This window comes from Silene latifolia, chromosome 7 (assembly GCF_048544455.1).
Source record: "Silene latifolia isolate original U9 population chromosome 7, ASM4854445v1, whole genome shotgun sequence".
Classification (NCBI taxonomy): Eukaryota; Viridiplantae; Streptophyta; class Magnoliopsida; order Caryophyllales; family Caryophyllaceae; genus Silene; species Silene latifolia.
Window position 1 is genome coordinate 27080279 of NC_133532.1, and position 23167 is coordinate 27103445.

General features: G+C 39.1%; 2 non-coding genes across 2 annotated transcripts; both read left to right on the forward strand.

The window, feature by feature from the left end:
* The first annotated feature begins 8229 nt into the window (after window positions 1–8229).
* On the forward strand, window positions 8230–8337 carry LOC141593741 (small nucleolar RNA R71). Its single transcript, XR_012521809.1, has one exon. It is a non-coding gene; the product is annotated as a small nucleolar RNA R71 (small nucleolar RNA).
* A 9193-nt stretch (window positions 8338–17530) lies between these two features.
* On the forward strand, window positions 17531–17638 carry LOC141593742 (small nucleolar RNA R71). The gene has a single exon (XR_012521810.1). It is a non-coding gene; the product is annotated as a small nucleolar RNA R71 (small nucleolar RNA).
* The last annotated feature ends 5529 nt before the right edge of the window (window positions 17639–23167 follow it).

A 23167-nucleotide genomic window follows, 5' to 3' on the forward strand; every position in this document is an offset into this window, starting at 1 on the left:
TAGGGGTGTAAACAATTGATTAAAAGCACTAGGGTGTCATGGGGTCATAGGGGAATCATGGGATATGATCATACAAACATGTTCTCAAATTATAAGCAAGCAATTATTGTTGTGATGGATTGAGTTGGGTTATATCTTACAATCCTAGGAAAGTTTGGGTCCCGGAGCCGAATCGATTAGATTGTACAACACCTATAAGTCGACTTAATCTTTCCTACTCAACACATGCATGGTCTAACAAGACTCGAGTTGGGTTATGTCTTACAAGTCTAATTGAAAAGATAGAAGATGATAGTAAATGCAAGGATTCATAGGCTTAGCATTTCATCAAATATAACATGTGCATGAGTTGAGATCAAAACAAGCAAGCAAATAAGATATGAAAGCATATTGATTTAAGCATGAATAATCCCCATGATGGTTTCCCCTAATCACCCATTAAACCCTAGCTAAGAGACTACTCACTCATTATCATGTTGATCATGCTAGCAAGGTTGTCAATCATACCAACAATATGAAACATGATGAATAAATGAAAGTAATTAACAATAATTAAAAAGGGATTAAGAGATTATACCTACTAATGATTCCAATAATAAAGCAAGAATAATAGAAGTACTTGAATCCTAGATTGAGAGGTTGTCAATCTCCCAATAATAACCCAAATAATCTTCAATTACCCAAAATAAAGGAAGAACAAGAGAGAGATTAAAGAACTAAAACTTGGATTAAAACTTGATTAATACTTGATTACAATATTGAAGAGAGATTTGATTGATATTAACTACACTAATTATTGATAAGAAGAACATGCTCCTCTAATTTAGACTAATGGGGTATTTACAGTGAAAATTAGGGAGGATGCATTAGGGTTAACTAAGGGCTAAACTAGTAATTACACTTTTTAAGTTGAGCAAGGAGGACCCGGTATTTTCTGAGAGAAGGGCTTCTCTTTTCGTAGCTTGAAGAATGAAATCCGTGCTGTACTGAAATCCGTGCGAATTAGAGTCGGGACGGCCGGATTTGGGCTGGGCAATCCGAGCGGATTCGGGAGAGGGACGCTCGGATTGTTGAGGGGAATCGAGCGGATTCCAAGGAGGGACGCTCGGATTGTTGAGGCTGGACGGACGGATTGTCTGCAATCCGTTCGGATTGTTGGTCAGCGTCAATTCTTCTTCTTTTCTTCCCTTTTCTTCATAAATTCCTTGGGGATTTTCTTGGGGACGCAAGGATCCTTTCTCAACATTGCTCTTCTACTATGATATGTACAAAGGCCTTCTAGTCTTGTCTCTTCTTGATGCTTGGTCATTGAATACAATCAATTTAGCCTCGTTTTGCCATGAAAATGCAAGATTCTTACTCCTTTCCTACCAAGGGATCAAAATCTCAAAGAATATGCAAAACAAAGAACTAAAGATAAGAAATGACCCAAATAGGCACTAAAAAGCATGGAAACAATGGTAATTCGGGGGCTAAATATGCGCCAATTATGGTCACATCAAATATCCCCAAACCGAATCTTTGCTCGTCCCGAGTAAAGAGGTGACAAAGACTAGGACCAATACTAACCTATCCTAATAATAATAGCCGATATGAGACAATTAGCGGGTCTCACTCCGCCCCTTCAACTCACAACAAGACAACCATGAGGTAGGATGCCTTCTTGCAAGGCAAGGTGGGTCTTGCCAAAATGACGACACATCCAAACATTAAGCACATAAAAATCACATAATGGATGCATCTACAAAAAGAATAGCCACTTTCCTCATCTAAGTGGCGGAAATTATCTACAAGGAAAGCAATTCAAGGGTACACAATCCTTCATAGATGCAATTTGTTCAAACTACTAAGCCTAGAAGGATACCAATAAATCACCTCCAAGTTGTGTCAAGCTAGGGTACCTTTGTCCTCAATCGTTAAATGCTTTTGTCAAGAATAGACTCCCTATGGTGTTAGAAACACTGGAGGATCGCGGAATTCCCCCTCTTGCCTAGACAAGAAGAAGGGTCGTCCCCTCTCTACCATGCACAAAAATGGATACGATGGATAAAGGGATCAATAGATATTTGAGTTTCATTTTGGGAGTTTGCTTTTGTTTTTGTTTTTCCCCCCAATTTCATGTGGCATATAACATTTGAGAACACTTTCTTTTGCCATTTCTTTTCGATTTTTGGCATTTCAATACTTGACAACTTTTTTGCATTTCTTTTTGAACATTTTCAAAGTCACCCCAATTAGTAACGAGGGTGCCTTGTTTTTGAAGCTTTAGGAGTCTATTTTTGCTCCTCTTTTCTTTTGATGCATTTTGCAAACTTTCTTTCACTTTTCATTTCATTGAACTCAAATTGATTTCTTTTTGTTTTGTGCCCATTCCCTTTGATGACAAAAATATATGGTAGAACATGGATGAATGATGGAAGTATGCATGGTTTCAAGGGTCACCTTGGAATAAACGGTAGCCAAGGAGTTATCACACCACAAGGTACTCTTGACTAGGCCTTAATCCATGGGTCAAAGGATACTAGCATGACACATCCTAGGGTGTTTTACAAGTATTCTAACAAGCAAAGTCTTAAGAATAAAAAGCATCTACTAGGGCCTATATACACTTGTCAAGCTTCCCAAGTAGACGGTTTCGCAAAATTTTTCTAACCATGCAAACTACATGCCATGATGCAACTAACATATAAACATCCTAATGCATATGATTCTACCAACTAATATGCCATATAAACTAAATGCAAGTCCTAAGTTCACATTGTTTTTACCGCATCAATCAAAATAAAGCCACATAGTCATTAACATAAAGAGGAAAAAGGAGATTGGAAAGATCATACCATGCGGTCTTCAATATCCTCATGTCTCGGATGTGGCGTAGTCAATCAAAGTGAACAAGGATAAAACAAACACAATATATACAAAACAATATATACAAAGGAAATGAACTTGTTTTTGGTTTTTCAATTTTCAAATTTTTATGATTTTTGAAATTTTTCAATTATTATGGGTTTTTGAATAAAAGTTAAGTGTTAGAATTCCCATCCCCACACTAATATGGGCATTGTCCTCAATGGCCAAAATGATGGAAATTATGCAAAGATGATGCATGATTTCTATACTAAATGCAATTCTACACTAAGCTATACTACATGATGCATGGTTTTTGTTATGACGGAGAGGATAATTTAGATTACCTCCCGTTGTGTATGCATTAACTTCCCCAAACCAAATAAGACACTATTGCTAATGTCAAAGGATGGGTATAGTTCATGCACACACTATGCTATGCATGAAACTAGATTGTCATTTTGGATTTCACAAATGGGAACAAAAAAGAACACCTCAATGGTACCGAGGTGTGAGTCCTTTGATGTTGCTAGGACTAAACCAACAATGATCAAAATGAAATAAAATACAAAGAGATATAGACAAACCATGGGAGTGTAGGAGTCTCCAAGGCTAGTCTTCCATCATGCTATCATCATCATCACTTCCCTCATGAGAAGTGGTCACATTGCCACTTTCCTTGGCACTTTCTTCTTCTCTTTCTCCATCATCTTGTTCATCATCATCTTCACCATATCTTTCTCCATCTCCACTTGCTTCTTCCTCAATATTATCATCAATTTCTTCACCATTTCCAACAACCTCATTGTCTTCCACCACGTCCCTAGATGCACCCGGAAACAAGGCTTCTTTATCCGCCCAACTAGGCAAAGGACAAGATGGATCAAGGAGTCCTTGCCTAGCTAGATGTAGGAGGGGAGGATATTGAGCCAAATATGCATTCTTCCGATCTTCATAAGCTTGCTTGTGCATGGCTTGCATAAGAAGAGTGAAATAGTCTTTCCCAATTTCAACTCCTTGCGGTTTGAACTCTTCATACACAAAGGGGTAAGGCGGTATAACAATGGAAGAGGAGGGGGTTTCATGATCACCCTTTTGTTGTTGAATGATGTACTCGGCCTCTTCGGATAAGGGAAGTAGATAGTTGGTCCGGTGGACACTTAGGCGACAAATCTTCGCGGGTAAAGTGAATGATCGAGCCTCACTAGTAAGCCATCCACACTTGGTGTCAAGGGGGTTTTGAGCAACCCACTTGAACTTGTTAATCATAATAGGCATATCAATAAGATGGCCACCTTCCTTTGCCTTGTACTTGTTATCCTTATTGAAATTAGGATTAAAGTGCTTGGCTAGGACCGTGACTAGGCCGCCATTAACAATAACGGTTGTACCCTTCTTCCCACTATCAACATGGAGCCATTTATCAACCAATAGCCTCAAAGAATTGAAAGGCTTGGTGTGAATTCTTCCGACATTCAAAGCCGATTCAAGGAGAATAAAATCAAGTCTTGTGAAATGATTGGTGTCTTTCCTAGCAATTATGGTATTTCCCACAACTTTGTGCCATACTCTTATGCCCGGATGATGGACCAAAAGAGCACGACAAGCATGAAAATCATCAAATTTCTTCCCGGAGATTGCCTCCCAAAGAGGCTCGGGGTCATACTTTCCATAATGCTTAAGATATCTCGATTCATCGCTAAGACCCAAAATTTCACCTAATTCCTTAAAGGTAATGCGTCTACTAATGTTAGCTAGACGAAACTCAAGATTTTCCCTATCTTCAACTTTGGTGACTTTTAAAGAACTTAAGAATTCCAAGACAAGGGAAGGGTATGTCGATTCCTTTGTTTCAAACAATTTCTTCAAACCCATGGCATTGAAAAAGGCTTTTGTTTGTTCAAGAACACCCAATTTCTCCAGAGCATCTTTACATATGAATTTGGTGGATTGGATTGATTTCATAGCAAACTTGACAAATGTATTTCTATGGGTATCGGAAATAAAAGTTACCTCCGGATAATGCAAGAGTTGATCGATTACCGGAGTAGAAGGTGATGCTCCCATAGAAATTGGTTGTTGTTGTTGTTGTACTTCCAAGTTTGGTGTTGCTACCACCATTGCCAAGGCTTTCTTTGTTTGGAGAGCTTTTTGCCTTTGAGAGAGAGCCTTTGCCTTTGGTGCCTTTGTTGCCTTTGTTGCACCCTTTGTCCTTGCCATTTGATGAACTAACTAAGAAAAGAATCAAAAATCTTCAATTTGTAGAATGCCCAAATCGACTTGAAGGTGAAAGGCTTTGCCTTTATGAAATCAAAAATCGACTCAAAGGTTGAAGACTTTGTTCTTAGTTTTGATTTTTGTTGAAGATGGAGTGATTGATTTGTTGTTTGAAGGATGGTTTGATTTGATTTTGGTGGATTTTGTTGAGGGTTTTTGTTTTTGTGATGGAGAGGATGAGGGTTTTGATGTTGTGGGTAGTGTTTATGAATGAATGAATGAAGGAATGAAGGTGGGAGGGTATTTAAAGAAGTCGAAATTTTCGAAAACGCAGGGCAATCCGTGCGGATTAGGCCCAATCCGTGCGGATTCTGCGCACTTCAAAATTTTCGAAGCTCGCCTAAGGACGGGCGGATTCGGGAATCCGCTCGGATTCTTTGTGATGGGACGGGCGGATTTCTTTGCGGGACGGACGGATTCTAGTTCGAGAGAAATTTCTTTGTTTTCTTCACCGCAAAGAAGGCAGGCGTCTCTTTCACAAGACGGACGGATTCTATGAGACGGGCGTCTTTCCAGAAATCCGCTCGGATTCTTCAACAGTCAAGAAATTTTCAATTTTCAGCTCAGCTCAGGACGGGCGTCTTCTCAGTAGGACGCTCGGATTCTTGAAGACGGGCGGATTCTGGGGAATCCGCTCGGATTCTGGTCCTTTGTACCCGGATTCACTTCATTCGTGCACAATGCATTTTCCTTTACCATTCTTCCATTCTTCTTCATTTCTTGTGTTCTTCATTGTGGGGGCACTACTAAGGCATGGATAGCCTAGGCAATTCCCATCCTCACACTAAGGTAAAGCACTACACATCAATTGAAATCGTTAGTCCCTCCCTCACTTCTCTCTTTCATGACAATTATTTTGATCAAAGTAAATAAAATCAAAAAATGACAAAAATGCAATACAAGAATTGAAATTTAAGTTAGGGAGTTAGAAATATTTACAAGTGGTGGTTTAGGGAGGACTCCACCAAACTCTCATTCTTGATGAGATGTCAAGGGGGCATGTTCAAGGTGTTGTTGATGTTGCTCAACACCTTGAAGAAGTAATCAAAAGCTTGTTCATTATTGTGGTAGAGGTCCTCAATAGACCGTGGCTCTTGTTGTTGATCATGATCGATGGCATGCCCAATGTAGGGATTAAAAATCCCTTCAAACTCGTCGTCCCAAAGACCACAAACTTCATTGAGTTGATCATTGAAAATCTCTTGCTTAGATGGAGACAACTCTTCCAATTTCTTTTCTTGGCCAATGAGGCCATCCTCTTCTTCCTTGGTTGATTTTGATGAGCTTTGCAAGCTCTCCTTGTCACAATTCACTTGCTCTTTGAATGGAGCATCTTCAATTTTCTTCCTCAATTGGAGTTCCGATTTCTTCCTTTCATCTTTTCGGCTATAATGATCAATCATGAAACATGGCTCATGCAAACGAGGAGCTCTCATGGTCTTGTCAAGATTAAAAGTTATGCTTTCATCTCCCACTTCTAGAGTGAGCTCTCCATGTTTCACATCAATCACCGCACCCGCGGTGTGTAGGAAAGGTCTTCCTAAGATGATTGGAATGTTGGAATCTTCCTCCATATCAACAATGACAAAGTCCACTGGGATGAAAAACTTCCCAATTCGCACGGGGACATCTTCCCATATCCCTAATGGTGTCTTCGTCGATCTATCGGCCATTTGAAGTGTGATATTGGTGCATTTAAGCTCTCCCATTCCCAACCTTTTACTTACCGAGTATGGCATGACACTCACACTAGCCCCTAGATCACATAAGGCTTTGTTGATCGTCGTGTCGCCAATGGTACACGGTATTGAGAAGCTTCCCGGATCCTTTAACTTTGGAGGTGAACTCCCTTGAAGTATTGCACTACTCACCTTAGTGAAGGCGATAGTCTCAAGTTTCCGGATCGACTTCTTCTTTGTGAGGATATCTTTCATGTATTTTGCATAGGCGAGACGTGATTGATTAATTCCGTGAAAGGAATTGAGACTTCTAAGTTCTTCACAATTTCCATGAACTTTCCAAGTTGATCATCAAATTTGGGTTTGGCTTGACGACTTGGAAAAGGAAGTCTAATCACAATGGGCTCCTTTTCTTTGGCCTTGTCTTCATTTTTCTTTGAACTTTCTTCTTTTGATGATTCTCCATCTTTGGAGTTTTGCACAATTTCTTCCTTTTCACTAGCTTCCACAACTTCATCCTCAACTTGCTTCTTCGGTGCCTCATACCTTGTACCACTTCTCAAGTGAATGGCACTAACCGTTTCATGTCTAGAGGGATTACTTTGAGGTGGTAATTGCCCCTTTTGTCTTTGTGAGCTTGAAGATGCTAGTTGGGTCAATTGTGTTTCCAACATCTTGGTGTGAGCTAGAATGTTGTTGATGGTGGTGTCCTTTGCTTGGCTATCTTTTTGCATTTGAGTGAAAAATTCTTGTTGATTCTTTTGCATTTGGAGAACCGCTTTTTGGACATCAAAACCTTGGTCATTTTGGTGATTGTATGGATTTTGATTTTGGTAACCTTGGTTTTGATTGTAAAAGGGTCTTTGATTTTGATTTCTCATGGGTGGTGGAGTGTATGTTGTTTGAGGGTTTTGAACATTTTGGCTTTTGTATGAGAGATTTGGATGGAACTTGGTGTTTTCATTGTAAAAATTTGAATAAGGGTACCACTTTTGTAAGCTTGGAAAGCATTAACTTGTTCGGTTGTTCCCCTACACTCACTTGGGTCATGACCCAAAGTTCCACAATTCTCACATATCCCACTTGGGATTGATGAGGATGCCGTCATGGCATTGACATGATGCTTTGATGATTTCGAGTTTTCCTCAAGTCTAGCCATAGCTTGTTCAAACTTCAAGTTGATTGTGTCAATGTGAGCACTAAGTTGAGCACCCAATTGAGTAACGGAGTCCACTTCATGCTTTCCTCCTCTAGTAGCCTTGCGAGGTCTACTATATTGTGAATTATGGACCGCCATTTCCTCAATCTTGTTCCATGTTTGATTGTCATCAACTTCGGTGAACATTCCATTTGATCCCATATTGAGAATGTTCTTAGAATCTTCATATAAACCATTCCAAAATTGTTGCACTAAAAACCATTCGCTATGTCCATGGTGAGGACATGAGCGACAAACACCTTTGAACCGCTCCCAAGCTTCATACAAAGATTCTTCATCCCTTTGCTTAAAACCCGTAATTTGAGCTCTTAGCATGTTGGTCTTTTCCGGTGGGTAGAATTTTTGTAGAAAGCTAGAGCCAACTTCTTCCAAGAATCTATTCCAAGGGTGGCCTTATCAAGGCCCTTCAACCATTGCTGTGCGGTGCCGATTAACGAAAAAGGAAATAAGACCCATCTAATTTGGTCTTGAGTCACGCCCGTTTGAGAGATAGCATCACAATAATCGCAAAAGGTTTCCATATGAGAATGAGGGTCCTCACTAGGCATTCCCCCGAATTGGCTCCTCTCAACTAGTTGGATGAAGGCGGACTTGGCAATAAAATTACCGGTGAGATGTTGCGGTGTAGGAGTACCATTTGGTAGATTCTCCTCGGTGGGTATAGAGTGTGACGAGAATTTAGGCATTGTAGGTGGATTTTGTGGGATATTGTGTAATGGGTTCTCTTCTCCTTCTATTGCGAAAGGATTGACAAACTCACTAGTGGGTTGAACAACTTCACCAACACCTCTCAAATTCCTCCTAACAAGTCTCCTATTATTCGTCAAGGTTCTTTCGATTTCACGGTCAAAAGGTAACAAATCACTTTGTAACCTTCTAGACATGCAAAATATCAAACAACTTGAAAACAATTAGAACAAGCCTTGAGGAGTTTTTACTTCCCCAAGGTGAAAAAGACACAACTAATAACAATAAAAGAAATCTAAAATCAATTAAACACCGTCCCCGGCAACGGCGCCATTTTTGATCGGGTCCATTTCGTGTTCACAATTAAGTATATGTGGTCGTTGGTCAATGGTCGATACAAAACACAATTTATACTTCACAAACAACTCTACAATTAGTAAAGAGGCAAGTAAAGGTCGGATCCCAAGGGACGGGTATTGAAATGAGAATTCTATTGTAACTAGTAGTGTCTAGGGGTGTCACAAATTGAGTTGGTGTAGAAGGTTACTAAACTAGAATAACAATGAAAATAAACAAGCAAGATGAATAAAAGGGGTGTAAACAATTGATTAAAAGCACTAGGGTGTCATGGGGTCATAGGGGAATCATGGGATATGATCATACAAACATGTTCTCAAATTATAAGCAAGCAATTATTGTTGTGATGGATTGAGTTGGGTTATATCTTACAATCCTAGGAAAGTTTGGGTCCCGGAGCCGAATCGATTAGATTGTACAACACCTACAAGTCGACTTAATCTTTCCTACTCAACACATGCATGGTCTAACAAGACTCGAGTTGGGTTATGTCTTACAAGTCTCATTGAAAAGATAGAAGATGATAGTAAATGCAAGGATTCATAGGCTTAGCATTTCATCAAATATAACATGTGCATGAGTTGAGATCAAAACAAGCAAGCAAATAAGATATGAAAGCATATTGATTTAAGCATGAATCATCCCCATGATGGTTTCCCCTAATCACCCATTAAACCCTAGCTAAGAGACTACTCACTCATTATCATGTTGATCATGCTAGCAAGGTTGTCAATCATACCAACAATATGAAACATGATGAATAAATGAAAGTAATTAACAATAATTAAAAAGGGATTAAGAGATTATACCTACTAATGATTCCAATAATAAAGCAAGAATAATAGAAGTACTTGAATCCTAGATTGAGAGGTTGTCAATCTCCCAATAATAACCCAAATAATCTTCAATTACCCAAAATAAAGGAAGAACAAGAGAGAGATTAAAGAACTAAAACTTGGATTAAAACTTGATTAATACTTGATTACAATATTGAAGAGAGATTTGATTGATATTAACTACACTAATTATTGATAAGAAGAACATGCTCCTCTAATTTAGACTAATGGGGTATTTATAGTGAAAATTAGGGAGGATGCATTAGGGTTAACTAAGGGCTAAACTAGTAATTACACTTTTTAAGTTGAGCAAGGAGGACCCGGTATTTTCTGAGAGAAGGGCTTCTCTTTTCGTAGCTTGAAGAATGAAATCCGTGCTGTACCGAAATCCGTGCGGATTAGAGTCGGGACGGCCGGATTTGGGCTGGGCAATCCGAGCAGATTCAGGAGAGGGACGCTCGGATTGTTGAGGGGGAATCCGAGCGGATTCCAAGGAGGGACGCTCGGATTGTTGAGGCTTGACGGACGGATTGTCTGCAATCCGTTCGGATTGTTGGTCAGCGTCAATTCTTCTTCTTTTCTTCCCTTTTCTTCATAAATTCCTTGGGGATTTCCTTGGGGACGCAAGGATCCTTTCTCAACATTGCTCTTCTACAATGATATGTACAAAGGCCTTCTAGTCTTGTCTCTTCTTGATGCTTGGTCATTGAATACAATCAATTTAGCCTCGTTTTGCCATGAAAATGCAAGATTCTTACTCCTTTCCTACCAAAGGATCAAAATCTCAAAGAATATGCAAAACAAAGAACTAAAGATAAGAAATGACCCAAATAGGCACTAAAAAGCATGGAAACAATGGTAATTCGGGGGCTAAATATGCGCCAATTATGGTCACATCAAATATCCCCAAACCGAACCTTTGCTCGTCCCGAGTAAAGAGGTGACAAAGACTAGGACCAATACTAACCTATCCTAATAATAATAGCCGATATGAGACAATTAGCGGGTCTCACTCCGCCCCTTCAACTCACAACAAGACAACCATGAGGTAGGATGCCTTCTTGCAAGGCAAGGTGGGTCTTGCCAAAATGGCGACACATCCAAACATTAAGCACATAAAAATCACATAATGGATGCATCTACAAAAAGAATAGCCACTTTCCTCATCTAAGTGGCGGAAATTATCTACAAGGGAAGCAATTCAAGGGTACACAATCCTTCATAGATGCAATTTGTTCAAACTACTAAGCCTAGAAGGATACCAATAAATCACCTCCAAGTTGTGTCAAGCTAGGGTACCTTTGTCCTCAATCGTTAAATGCTTTTGTCAAGAATAGACTCCCCTATGGTGTTAGAAACACTGGAGGATCGCGGAATTCCCCCTCTTGCCTAGACAAGAAGAAGGGTCGTCCCCTCTCTACCATGCACAAAAATGGATACGATGGATAAAGGGATCAATAGATATTTGAGTTTCATTTTGGGAGTTTGCTTTTGTTTTTGTTTTTCCCCCCAATTTCATGTGGCATATAACATTTGAGAACACTTTCTTTTGCCATTTCTTTTCGATTTTTGGCATTTCAATACTTGACAACTTTTTTGCATTTCTTTTTGAACATTTTCAAAGTCACCCCAATTAGTAACGAGGGTGCCTTGTTTTTGAAGCTTTAGGAGTCTATTTTTGCTCCTCTTTTCTTTTGATGCATTTTGCAAACTTTCTTTCACTTTTCATTTCATTGAACTCAAATTGATTTCTTTTTGTTTTGTGCCCATTCTCTTTGATGACAAAAATATATGGTAGAACATGGATGAATGATGGAAGTATGCATGGTTTCAAAGGTCACCTTGGAATAAACGGTAGCCAAGGAGTTATCACACCACAAGGTACTCTTGACTAGGCCTTAATCCATGGGTCAAAGGATACTAGCATGACACATCCTAGGGTGTTTTACAAGTATTCTAACAAGCAAAGTCTTAAGAATAAAAAGCATCTACTAGGGCCTATATACACTTGTCAAGCTTCCCAAGTAGACGGTTTCGCAAAAATTTTCTAACCATGCAAACTACATGCCATGATGCAACTAACATATAAACATCCTAATGCATATGATTCTACCAACTAATATGCCATATAAACTAAATGCAAGTCCTAAGTTCACATTGTTTTTACCGCATCAATCAAAATAAAGCCACATAGTCATTAACATAAAGAGGAAAAAGGAGATTGGAAAGATCATACCATGCGGTCTTCAATATCCTCATGTCTCGGATGTGGCGTAGTCAATCAAAGTGAACAAGGATAAAACAAACACAATATATACAAAACAATATATACAAAGGAAATGAACTTGTTTTTGGTTTTTCAATTTTCAAATTTTTATGATTTTTGAAATTTTTCAATTTTTATGGGTTTTTGAATAAAAGTTAAGTGTTAGAATTCCCATCCCCACACTAATATGGGCATTGTCCTCAATGGCCAAAATGATGGAAATTATGCAAAGATGATGCATGATTTCTATACTAAATGCAATTCTACACTAAGCTATACTACATGATGCATGGTTTTTGTTATGACGGAGAGGATAATTTAGATTACCTCCCGTTGGGTATGCATTAACTTCCCCAAACCAAATAAGACACTATTGCTAATGTCAAAGGATGGGTATAGTTCATGCACACACTATGCTATGCATGAAACTAGATTGTCATTTTGGATTTCACAAATGGGAACAAAAAAGAACACCTCAATGGTACCGAGGTGTGAGTCCTTTGATGTTGCTAGGACTAAACCAACAATGATCAAAATGAAATAAAATACAAAGAGATATAGACAAACCAAGGGAGTGTAGGAGTCTCCAAGGCTAGTCTTCCATCATGCTATCATCATCATCACTTCCCTCATGAGAAGTGGTCACATTGCCACTTTCCTTGGCACTTTCTTCTTCTCTTTCTCCATCATCTTGTTCATCATCATCTTCACCATCTCTTTCTCCATCTCCACTTGCTTCTTCCTCAATATTATCATCAATTTCTTCACCATTTCCAACAACCTCATTGTCTTCCACCACGTCCCTAGATGCACCCGGAAACAAGGCTTCTTTATCCGCCCAACTAGGCAAAGGACAAGATGGATCAAGGAGTCCTTGCCTAGCTAGATGTAGGAGGGGAGGATATTGAGCCAAATATGCATTCTTCCGATCTTCATAAGCTTGCTTGTGCATGGCTTGCATAAGAAGAGTGACATAGTCTTTCCCAATTTCAACTCCTTGCGGTTTGAACTCTTCATACACAAAGGGGTAAGGCGGTATAACAATGGAAGAGGAGAGGGTTTCATGATCACCCTTTTGTTGTTGAATGATGTACTCGGCTTCTTCGGATAAGGGAAGTAGATAGTTGGTCCGGTGGACACTTAGGCGACAAATCTTCGCGGGTAAAGTGAATGATCGAGCCTCACTAGTAAGCCATCCACACTTGGTGTCAAGGGGGTTTTGAGCAACCCACTTGAACTTGTTAATCATAATAGGCATATCAATAAGATGGCCACCTTCCTTTGCCTTGTACTTGTTATCCTTATTGAAATTAGGATCAAAGTGCTTGGCTAGGACCGTGACTAGGCCGCCATTAACAATAATGGTTGTACCCTTCTTCCCACTATCAACATGGAGCCATCTATCAACCAATAGCCTCAAAGAATTGAAAGGCTTGGTGTGAATTCTTCCGACATTCAAAGCCGATTCAAGGAGAATAAAATCAAGTCTTGTGAAATGATTGGTGTCTTTCCTAGCAATTATGGTATTTCCCACAACTTTGTGCCATACTCTTATGCCCGGATGATGGACCAAAAGAGCACGACAAGCATGAAAATCATAAATTTTTTCCCGGAGATTGCCTCCCAAAGAGGCTCGGGGTCATACTTTCCATAATGCTTAAGATATCTCGATTCATCGCTAAGACCCAAAATTTCACCTAATTCCTTAAAGGTAATGCGTCTACTAATGTTAGCTAGACGAAACTCAAGATTTTCCCTATCTTCAACTTTGGTGACTTTTAAAGAACTTAAAAATTCCAAGACAAGGGAAGGGTATGTCGATTCCTTTGTTTCAAACAATTTCTTCAAACCCATGGCATTGAAAAAGGCTTTTGTTTGTTCAAGAACACCCAATTTCTCCAAAGCATCTTTACATATGAATTTGGTGGATTGAATTGATTTCATAGCAAACTTGACAAATGTATTTCTATGGGTATCGGAAATAAAAGTTACCTCCGGATAATGCAAGAGTTGATCGATTACCGGAGTAGAAGGTGATGCTCCCATAGAAATTGGTTGTTGTTGTTGTTGTACTTCCAAGTTTAGTGTTGCTACCACCATTGCCAAGGCTTTCTTTGTTTGGAGAGCTTTTTTCCTTTGAGAGAGAGCCTTTGCCTTTGGTGCCTTTGTTGCCTTTGTTGCACCCTTTGTCCTTGCCATTTGATGAACTAACTAAGAAAAGAATCAAAAATCTTCAATTTGTAGAATGCCCAAATCGACTTGAAGGTGAAAGGCTTTGCCTTTATGAAATCAAAAATCGACTCAAAGGTTGAAGATTTTGTTCTTAGTTTTGATTTTTGTTGAAGATGGAGTGATTGATTTGTTGTTTGAAGGATGGTTTGATTTGATTTTGGTGGATTTTGTTGAGGGTTTTTGTTTTTGTGATGGAGAGGATGAGGGTTTTGATGTTGTGGGTAGTGTTTATGAATGAATGAATGAAGGAATGAAGGTGGGAGGGTATTTAAAGAAGTCGAAATTTTCGAAAACGCAGGGGCAATCCGTGCGGATTAGGCCCAATCCGTGCGGATTCTGCAGCTTCAAAATTTTCAGAAGCTCGCCTAAGGACGGGCGGATTCTGGGGAATCCGCTCGGATTCTTCTGTGATGGGACGGGCGGATTTCTTTGCGGGACGGACGGATTCTAGTTCGAGAGAAATTTCTTTGTTTTCTTAATTTGCAAAGAGGCGTCTCTTTCACAAGACGGACGATTCTATGAGACGGGCGTCTTTCCAGAAATCCGCTCGGATTCTTCAACAGTCAAGAAATTTTCAATTTTCAGCTCAGCTCAGGACGGGCGTCTTCTCAGTTGGACGCTCGGATTCTTGAAGACGGGCGGATTCTGGGGAATCCGCTCGGATTCTGGTCCTTTGTACCCGGATTCACTTCATTCGTGCACAATGCATTTTCCTTTACCATTCTTCCATTCTTCTTCATTTCTTGTGTTCTTCATTGTGGGGGCACTACTAAGGCATGGATAGCCTAGGCAATTCCCATCCCCACACTAAGGTAAAGCACTACAAATCAATTGAAATCGTTAGTCCCTCCCTCACTTCTCTCTTTCATGACAATTATTTTGATCAAAGTAAATAAAATCCAAAAATGACAAAAATGCAATACAAGAATTGAAATTTAAGTTAGGGAGTTAGAAATATTTACAAGTGGTGGTTTAGGGAGGACTCCACCAAACTCTCATTCTTGATGAGATGTCAAGGGGGCATGTTCAAGGTGTTGTTGATGTTGCTCAACACCTTGAAGAAGTAATCAAAAGCTTGTTCATTATTGTGGTAGAGGTCCTCAATAGACCGTGGCTCTTGTTGTTGATCATGATCGATGGCATGCCCAATGTAGGGATTAAAAATCCCTTCAAACTCGTCGTCCCAAAGACCACAAACTTCATTTAGTTGATCATTGAAAATCTCTTGCTTAGATGGAGACAACTCTTCCAATTTCTTTTCTTGGCCAATGAGGCCATCCTCTTCTTCCTTGGTTGATTTTGATGAGCTTTGCAAGCTCTCCTTGTCACAATTCACTTGCTCTTTGAATGGAGCATCTTCAATTTTCTTCCTCCATTGGAGTTCCGATTTCTTCCTTTCATCTTTCCGGCTATAATGATCAATCATGAAACATGGCTCATGCAAACGAGGAGCTCTCATGGTCTTGTCAAGATTAAAAGTTATGCTTTCATCTCCCACTTCTAGAGTGAGCTCTCCATGTTTCACATCAATCACCGCACCCGCAGTGTGTAGGAAAGGTCTTCCTAAGATGATTGGAATGTTGGAATCTTCCTCCATATCAACAATGACAAAGTCCACCGGGATGAAAAACTTCCCAATTCGCACGGGGACATCTTCCCATATCCCTAATGGTGTCTTCGTCGATCTATCGGCCATTTGAAGTGTGATATTGGTGCATTTAAGCTCTCCCATTCCCAACCTTTTACTTACCGAGTATGGCATGACACTCACACTAGCCCCTAGATCACATAAGGCTTTGTTGATCGTCGTGTCGCCAATGGTACACGGTATTGAGAAGCTTCCCGGATCCTTTAACTTTGGAGGTGAACTCCCTTGAAGTATTGCACTACTCACCTTAGTGAAGGCGATAGTCTCAAGTTTCCGGATCGACTTCTTCTTTGTGAGGATATCTTTCATGTATTTTGCATAGGCGATGACGTGATTGATTAATTCCGTGAAAGGAATTGAGACTTCTAAGTTCTTCACAATTTCCATGAACTTTCCAAGTTGATCATCAAATTTGGGTTTGGCTTGACGACTTGGAAAAGGAAGTCTAATCACAATGGGCTCCTTTTCTTTGGCCTTGTCTTCATTTTTCTTTGAACTTTCTTCTTTTGATGATTCTCCATCTTTGGAGTTTTGCACAATTTCTTCCTTTTCACTAGCTTCCACAACTTCATCCTCAACTTGCTTCTTCGGTGCCTCATACCTTGTACCACTTCTCAAGTGAATGGCACTAACCGTTTCATGTCTAGGGGGATTACTTTGAGGTGGTAATTGCCCCTTTTGTCTTTGTGAGCTTGAAGATGCTAGTTGGGTCAATTGTGTTTCCAACATCTTGGTGTGAGCTAGAATGTTGTTGATGGTGGTGTCCTTTGCTTGGCTATCTTTTTGCATTTGAGTGAAAAATTCTTGTTGATTCTTTTGCATTTGGAGAACCGCTTTTTGGACATCAAAACCTTGGTCATTTTGGTGATTGTATGGATTTTGATTTTGGTAACCTTGGTTTTGATTGTAAAAGGGTCTTTGATTTTTATTTCTCATGGGTGGTGGAGTGTATGTTGTTTGAGGGTTTTGAACATTTTGGCTTTTGTATGAGAGATTTGGATGGAACTTGGTGTTTTCATTGTAAAAATTTGAATAAGGGGTACCACTTTTGTAAGCTTGGAAAGCATTAACTTGTTCGGTTGTTCCCCTACACTCACTTGGGTCATGACCAAAAGTTCCAAAATTCTCACATATCCCACTTGGGATTGATGAGGATGCCGTCATGGCATTGACATGATGCTTTGATGATTTCGAGTTTTCCTCAAGTCTAGCCATAGCTTGTTCAAACTTCAAGTTGATTGTGTCAATGTGAGCACTAAGTTGAGCACCCAATTGAGTAACGGAGTCCACTTCATGCTTTCCTCCTCTAGTAGCCTTGCGAGGTCTACTATATTGTGAATTATGGACCGCCATTTCCTCAATCTTGTTCCATGTTTGATTGTCATCAACTTCGGTGAACATTCCATTTGATCCCATATTGAGAATGTTCCTAGAATCTTCATATAAACCATTCCAAAATTGTTGCACTAAAAACCATTCGCTATGTCCATGGTGAGGACATGAGCGACAAACACCTTTGAACCGCTCCCAAGCTTCATACAAAGATTCTTCATCCCTTTGCTTAAAACCCGTAATTTGAGCTCTTAGCATGTTGGTCTTTTCCGGTGGGTAGAATTTTTTGTAGAAAGCTAGAGCTAACTTCTTCCAAGAATCTATTCCAAGGGTGGCCTTATCAAGGCCCTTCAACCATTGCTTTGCGGTGCCGATTAACGAAAAAGGAAATAAGACCCATCTAATTTGGTCTTGAGTCACGCCCGTTTGAGAGATAGCATCACAATAATCGCAAAAGGTTTCCATATGAGAATGAGGGTCCTCACTAGGCATTCCCCCGAATTGGCTCCTCTCAACTAGTTGGATGAAGGCGGACTTGGCAATAAAATTACCGGTGAGATGTTGCGGTGTAGGAGTACCATTTGGTAGATTCTCCTCGGTGGGTATAGAGTGTGACGAGAATTTAGGCATTGTAGGTGGATTTTGTGGGATATTGTGTAATGGGTTCTCTTCTCCTTCTATTGCGAAAGGATTGACAAACTCACTAGTGGGTTGAACAACTTCACCAACACCTCTCAAATTCCTCCTAACAAGTCTCCTATTATTCGTCAAGGTTCTTTCGATTTCACGGTCAAAAGGTAACAAATCACTTTGTAACCTTCTAGACATGCAAAATATCAAACAACTTGAAAACAATTAGAACAAGCCTTGAGGAGTTTTTACTTCCCCAAGGTGAAAAAGACACAACTAATAACAATAAAAGAAATATAAAATCAATTAAACACCGTCCCCGGCAACGGCGCCATTTTTGATCGGGTCCATTTCGTGTTCACAATTAAGTATATGTGGTCGTTGGTCAATGGTCGATACAAAACACAATTTATACTTCACAAACAACTCTACAATTAGTAAAGAGGCAAGTAAAGGTCGGATCCCAAGGGACGGGTATTGAAATGAGAATTCTATTGTAACTAGTAGTGTCTAGGGGTGTCACAAATTGAGTTGGTGTAGAAGGTTACTAAACTAGAATAACAATGAAAATAAACAAGCAAGATGAATAAAAAGGGGTGTAAACAATTGATTAAAAGCACTAGGGTGTCATGGGGTCATAGGGGAATCATGGGATATGATCATACAAACATGTTCTCAAATTATAAGCAAGCAATTATTGTTGTGATGGATTGAGTTGGGTTATATCTTACAATCCTAGGAAAGTTTGGGTCCCGGAGCCGAATCGATTAGATTGTACAACACCTACAAGTCGACTTAATCTTTCCTACTCAACACATGCATGGTCTAACAAGACTTGAGTTGGGTTATGTCTTACAAGTCTCATTGAAAAGATAGAAGATGATAGTAAATGCAAGGATTCATAGGCTTAGCATTTCATCAAATATGACATGTGCATGAGTTGAGATCAAAACAAGCAAGCAAATAAGATATGAAAGCATATTGATTTAAGCATGAATCATCCCCATGATGGTTTCCCCTAATCACCCATTAAACCCTAGCTAAGAGACTACTCACTCATTATCATGTTGATCATGCTAGCAAGGTTGTCAATCATACCAACAATATGAAACATGATGAATAAATGAAAGTAATTAACAATAATTAAAAAGGGATTAAGAGATTATACCTACTAATGATTCCAATAATAAAGCAAGAATAATAGAAGTACTTGAATCCTAGATTGAGAGGTTGTCAATCTCCCAATAATAACCCAAATAATCTTCAATTACCCAAAATAAAGGAAGAACAAGAGAGAGATTAAAGAACTAAAACTTGGATTAAAACTTGATTAATACTTGATTACAATATTGAAGAGAGATTTGATTGATATTAACTACACTAATTATTGATAAGAAGAACATGCTCCTCTAATTTAGACTAATGGGGTATTTATAGTGAAAATTAGGGAGGATGCATTAGGGTTAACTAAGGGCTAAACTAGTAATTACACTTTTTAAGTTGAGCAAGGAGGACCCGGTATTTTCTGAGAGAAGGGCTTCTCTTTTCGTAGCTTGAAGAATGAAATCCGTGCTGTACTGAAATCCGTGCGGATTAGAGTCGGGACGGCCGGATTTGGGCTGGGCAATCCGAGCGGATTCAGGAGAGGGACGCTCGGATTGTTGAGGGGGAATCCGAGCGGATTCCAAGGAGGGACGCTCGGATTGTTGAGGCTGGACAGGCGGATTGTCTGCAATCCGTTCGGATTGTTGGTCAGCGTCAATTCTTCTTCTTTTCTTCCCTTTTCTTCATAAATTCCTTGGGGATTTCCTTGGGGACGCAAGGATCCTTTCTCAACATTGCTCTTCTACTATGATATGTACAAAGGCCTTCTAGTCTTGTCTCTTCTTGATGCTTGGTCATTGAATACAATCAATTTAGCCTCGTTTTGCCATGAAAATGCAAGATTCTTACTCCTTTCCTACCAAGGGATCAAAATCTCAAAGAATATGCAAAACAAAGAACTAAAGATAAGAAATGACCCAAATAGGCACTAAAAAGCATGGAAACAATGGTAATTCGGGGGCTAAATATGCGCCAATTATGGTCACATCATGGGGCTTGCCAAAATGGCGACACATCCAAGCATTTAAGTACACAAAACAAGTAATGCATGCATCTACAAAAGGAATAACCACTTTCCTCATCTAAGTGGCAGAAATTATCTAAAGGGGAATCAATTCAAGGGTACACACTCCTTCATAGATATGGTTTCTTCAAACTACTAAGCCTAGAAGGATACCAGTAAATCACCTCCAAGTTGTGTCAAGCTAGGGTACTTTTGTCCTCAATCGTTAAATGCTTTCGTCAAGAGTAGACTCCTTATGGTGTTAGAAATACTGGAGGATCGCGGAATTCCCCTTCTTGCCTAGACAAGAAGAAGGGTCGTCCCCTCTCTACCATGCACAAAAGTGGATACGATGGAAAAAGGGATCAATAGTATTTGAGTTTCATTTTAGGAGTTTGTTTTTGTTGTTGTTTTTCCCCCCAATTTCTTGTGGCATATAACATTTGAGAACACTTCTTTTGCCATTTCTTTTTGATTTTTGGCATTTCAATACTTGACAACTTTCAACTTTTTTCATTTTCTTTTGAACATTTTCAGAGCTACCCCATTTGTAGGGAGGGTGCTTATATTTGAAGAATTAGGAGTCTATTTTTGCTCCTCTTTTCATTTGATGCATTTTGCAAACTTTTTAAACTTTCATTTCATTTCTTGAACTCAAATTTGAACAATTTTTGTGCCCATTCCCTTTGATGACAAAAATATGGTAGAATATGGATGAATGATGGTTGCATGGTTTCAAGGGTCACCTTGGAATAAACGGTAGCCAAGGAGTTATCACACCACAAGGTACTATTGACTAGGCCTTAATCCATGGGTCAAAGGATACTAATATGAGACATCCTAGGGTTTTTTACAAGTATTCTAACAAGCAAAGTCTTAAGAAGAAAAAGTATCTACAAGGGCCTTATATACACTTGTCAAGTTTCCCACATAGATGCTTTCACAAAGTTTTTCTAACATGCAAACTATATGCCATGATGCAACTAACATTTATACATCCTAATGCATATGTTTCTACCAACTATTATGCCATATAAGCTAAATGCAACTCCTAACAACACATAGATACACAAACCGGAACAACAAAATACACCACATCCTCCTTGACATGTAAGCCCATCCTCCTCATATGAAAAATGAAAAAGAAATGGAAGGGAAATAGAGATTAGAGCGATCATACCAAGCGGTCTTCATTTTCCCTTGCTAATGCCTCAAATGTAGTGTTGTATCTATGTGAGAAGAGAACAAAAACACCAGTATATACAATTCTACACTACTAAATTAAAGAACATGTTTTTGGTTTTTGGAATTTTCAAATTTTTATGGATTTTGTTTTTATAAAATTAAAGGACATATTTTTGTGATTTTTTGAAAATTTTCAATTTTTATGCATTTTTGGAATATAAATTCCCATCCCCCACTCTATTTTGGACATTGTCCTCAATGTACGTGTAGGAGTAGGAATGAAAAAGAAAGTACATGTTTTTGGATTTTTGATTTTTTTGAAATAAACTACAAATGCAATGATATGATATGAATGAATGCATGCTCTAACTAAATGCAATTCTATATGACATATATAACAAATGAATGCAATCTACATTACACTAAATAATGCATGATTTCTAGTAAACTATGGTCACCTATGATCAAACCTCCCCAAACCGATTTAAACACTATTTCTAGTGTAGAAAAGAATAGGATTGGTCATTAGTGACTATGCATGAATTCTAGTCTATATGCAACTATCTACATGAATCATGTGAGATATATTACCATGCAAATTAATCTAATCATATGAGATATATTACAATGCAAATTATACTATATGAACTAACTAATGTAAATGCAATATAATACCAATGCAAGCTAAATGTATATGTATATAACTAAATGTAAGTCTAAATGTAATGCAAAGTCAAAGGAAAGGGTATCTTACAAATGGTGGTTTGAGGGAGGACTCCACCAAACTCTTTCCTTGTTGCCATGGTTATTGATGTTGTCCATGTTGCTCAATGCTCTCAATAACCGGTCAAAGGCTTGAGCACAATCCTCAAATAAGCATGAATACGGTTTGTTCCAATTCAATATGAAGCTTGGCCAAGGGAGCTTGTCACTTATTCTCTCTTTCACTTTGCCCTTGGCACTTGAATATTTGCAATTCTTCAAACCAACATGCCCATGATTCTTGTCAACACTAGGTATGAAGTATGGTTCGTTTTCATCCGGAGACTTCCACTTACCACCTTCTCCTCTACGTTCGGTGATGATGATAGCACTTTGAATTGTCAATCCTTCCAAAGTAGAAGGAGAATTCTCATAACATTGATGATCGGATACCTTAGGAGTTGAAATTGTGGGTGCCAAATTTCCAGAAGTAAGCTTATTTGCAACTTTGTTCTTAAGCTTTTCCACCAAGTACCTTTTATATGACGATTTGACTTTTTGAAGAAGGTCTTCCATATCATCTCCAACAATCATATGTTCCATGGTGGGTGCGAACCGATCTTCATAAGCAATAGGAAAGAGACATTCATCTTCTTCATGGAAGCATACCTCAAATTTCTCAAGGATGGGCTCCTCAAGTGAGGCAATCTCACCACTTCATTCCTCTTCTTCATTGCAGGACTCATATTCCGCATAAGCTTCTTCCATAGGCTTGTCATCATCGCTATCTCCATACGAATCATAGATAGGGGCTTCACTCCTCTTCATTAACTCTTTCTCCAACACCTTAATGTCCACATCAAAACTCACACCCTCATACTCACAAAGGCTAAGAGTATTTGGCTTACTCAACCTCATATCTTCCTCATCAAATACCACACTTTCATACTCACAAGAGCTCAAGGAGATTGGCTCTTCCCACTTCTCATCTTTCATATAAAATGTCACTACTTCAAACTCACATTCATGATCAATGTCTAAGGAAGGGTAGGGAGTGGTTGCTTGGCCTTCTTTTATTTGGGCAATTTGAATATACAATTCCTCCCCTTGGGTAATAATGCCTTGGAGAACATTGTCCCACTTTTGGCTCTCCTCTAGCATTT